The following is a 3,720-nucleotide window of genomic DNA, read 5'->3' as shown; positions in this document are numbered from 1 at the left end:
CTCAGTTTCGTTTCCAGTATTGGAATTGTAGGCCTTTAGTTGTTCAAATTATTTGAAATGTATAAGATAAATGATGCATTTTTTAGATAAATGCTAGATAATAAGACTTCATTATAGAAGTTTGTGCTATTTCGTACTTTACAGAGTACAAATTCAAGCTGAATTAAATAATTTAAACATGCTAAACTGAACTAAATTTTACTGATTTTACTATTTATATGGCAATTTAAACTGTCTATTTTAAAAGCATAATACAAAAGCAACTCTAACAACCAAGAGCTGTCGTAAATTAAATGCTAAGCACTGCAATTCATATCTACTAATACAAATCTATAAGGACATTTTTACCTCCACATTTGATCTGATCATGTTCAGGTGATAGCTTCCATTTGTTCTTTTGTTTATTATTTTGTTTAATGTATGTTATTTTTTGTTTCTTGTTTATGTGGATATGACTATAATGTATGTGGATATGACTATAATGTATGTACATATGTTCTTTACGTAAAATACTGCAATTGATAAAAAATGTATGCATTGATGGGAAATTTAAAACAAACGATGTGTTATTAATACTATACATGTTAATATAATTTAAAATGTTTAAATATCAAATAAAATTTAAGGACTTTTATAGTGATTGTCATTACGTCATCAGACGCTGCCAGATCAGATCCCGCTGTTTGTTTGTTGCTTCACGCGAGTTCAGTTTCTGCTTTATAATTAAAGTTATAATATAGTAATAAATAAAGTTATAATACATTACAGATCTACAAACAAATGCGTTAAAAACTTCGATTTAATTAATTTTGTTTATTTGATCAAAACAGCGATTAGGATATAATAGCTGTTTAATCAGTTTTACACATAAAAGCTAAGTGATGCAACATGTGATCTGTGAATTTCAACAGTTACTAATTAAAGACATTAGAAATTGCCAAATGGCTTTTCAAAATGTTTTGTCAATTTTTATATTTTTACATTTTGGTTAAATGTAAATTATTTTTTATATCTTCCAAAATTAAAGCCTAAATGTTTAACAACAGCTAATGAATAACTAATTTCGCTATAAATGATTATATTGTTTCAATTAGAAAATATTATTTTATTAATTATTAAAAATGCATTATTACAAAAAGAAAATAGTACTCCATCCATAAACAGATATTAAAAATGGATAATAATAAAACACTGTTTCTCAAAATGTTTGTCATTATCACTTAATGAACGCATGCGCTATGAAGTCAGGACGCTGCACGCTAGCACCAACCGCTGGTTAGACCGATGTAAATACAGCGAGGACATAAAACATCTTTAATTATTCTTCACGCCATTTTACTAACCAATTTCAATACATGTGTTATAAGTATAATTAAGTAAATAAAAAATATGATGTTAGTATATTTCATGCCTATATAATGTGTAATCTATAGTACTATTTTTTATACTGTTTTACATCCCATAGATTTTTTATGCTGTTTCACATCTCAAAATATTTGTGGTACTAGATTAATAATATTTACATTGCTACAAATTTTACCTGAGCACAATATTCTTCACAGTGAGCATCTTTTGCACCGATGCCCTGTGATGTAAAAATCTCTCTCAGCAGAAGAGGGAAACCTTTCCCACAAAACAGCCACTCAATCATAAAAAATCATGTCATCTGCATTCTTGTCTTCTGGAAGTGCACACAATATCTTTTTCATAACAGGATTGTTTTCACTATTGGCCTGTAAAGGAAAGTCTCAACTATCACAGTGAAATGTAAAGATTTGCAAATATAATATTTTGCATTTATGCTACAGGTATACTTCATTTTTATAGACTACAACAGTTAGGTTGCAGATAGTAACAGGTTAAATATAGGTGGAATGTTTATCCACTTTATATTGACTATTGTGATGACCTGAGTGGGATGTTTGCTACTCCCATAAACCTTTTAAACATCAAAAATGATTTAGCCAATCATTTTACTTGACTGCATTGCTAGTTTGCTGTAGCATTGACAATGAAACTTATGAAACTAAATTTAATTAAACATTCGTATATTTATATAATACAAATAATTCATCTCATAATTAATATTATACAATACCTAAATGAGATTAGAAAAGGCTGCTCTTGGGTGCTGGGCAGTTGGCAAAGGCCCTGTAATGGAATCACAGTGCAAGAGCCCCTTGTTAAGGTGCCAACGTTTAGCAACGGGTGGGCTCGGATGGACTAGAGGAGACGTACTCGTGCAACTCGACCCCTCTCAACCTTCATGCAAAGGTCTGTTCACACACTGTTTTCCAGTGTTGCCATTTATAGATCCTGCAGTTTGTTTGTGAGCGAAACTGATGCCTGTTGTGCAGTGGGGCAAAATATGAAATACGAAAACCATTAATTGTGTTAAATTATAGTATGCTAGTCCCTCCGGACCAACACTTTACACCCAACAAATGTTAAATTACTATTAGTAAGTAACTTACTAGTAAATGAACTCTTCAGTTTGGATCACCACAACTCCAAATCAGAATCAGACCTTGATTTGATGAAACAAGACAATTTCTTAGTCTTCGGACTGGAAAATCCATCAGCAAGATAACGACAAGAAGGGAAATATGATTACTTTGTTTATCTAGACAAAAATGTTAAGCAGAAAAATAAATACAAAATAAAGATCGTGTTTAGCCAAGATGCCTGAAATGCAGCCACGAGAAAAGCTATGGAAACTTTCCCGGCTAGAGTTATATTAAATATCCAAAAGGAAAGGGAAACTGTAAATTGAAGATCCAGACAGGAAGATGGAAAAGTCTTTTGACTTAAAGTGAATATTTTTGCTTGTAAAACTCGGCAGGTTTTTATAACTTTTGTCAAACAGCATTTTTTATTTCCTTAAGGGAGCGCCATATTTTCCGTTATTGCATCGACTGGGATATTACATTACATGAAAGTAGCGAAAAAGATCTGTGACTAAAAATCAAGATGGTACTTAACATTCCACAAGGTTTGGTCCATGAGAACAGAACAAATTGCATTCAATTCAGTCCAATGACTTTAACACAATGATCCTTTATTCATTGCATCCTCTTTTATCAACTATTAAAGGTGCCAAAGAATGCATTTGTTAAATTGGTCTCTGATATCTACATAGAAGGTATGTGACTTTATTAAGTGCAAAATTATCCAGACATGTTTTACATGTCCATTTACAACCCTAGGATTCGCCATTAGAATGAAATTATCTATTATGACCTTAGGTCATGAATAATAATGTTGAGCTCTGCTCTGATTGGCTGTTTCTCAGAGCAGCTCCTTCAGTAGCTCTGTGTGTGTGTAAACAGATCTTATGTTTGAGTCTGTATCAGACAAAGATATACGAAATTTGAGGAATAATCAATTGTTAGGAGATTGTTAATGGACTTTTCTAAGTGGTAAGTTTGTGTTTTTATTCACTATGGACCTGCAAAACACAACTGTAAAGTCCAGTGTTCGAATTATGTCAAAGATTATAGGGGATCCCCTAGCAATGCTTATAGGATTGAACACTGGTAATGTCAATAGTAGAACTTCAGCCTAAACGTTAGCATATAGCATTAACTAGCACATACCGCTAACTCAGCATTTACAAATTTGTTTTATCATTGTAACAACATTGTAATTAATTTAATGTTGGGCCATACATAGACTTTTTGACGTCACTTAGCACGTATTTCATAAATCGTTTTTCATGTT

Source organism: Misgurnus anguillicaudatus, chromosome 6 (genome assembly GCF_027580225.2).
Source record: "Misgurnus anguillicaudatus chromosome 6, ASM2758022v2, whole genome shotgun sequence".
NCBI classification, from domain to species: domain Eukaryota; kingdom Metazoa; phylum Chordata; class Actinopteri; order Cypriniformes; family Cobitidae; genus Misgurnus; species Misgurnus anguillicaudatus.
The sequence above is the reverse complement of the archived record's forward strand: the minus strand, read 5'-3'. Positions refer to the sequence as shown.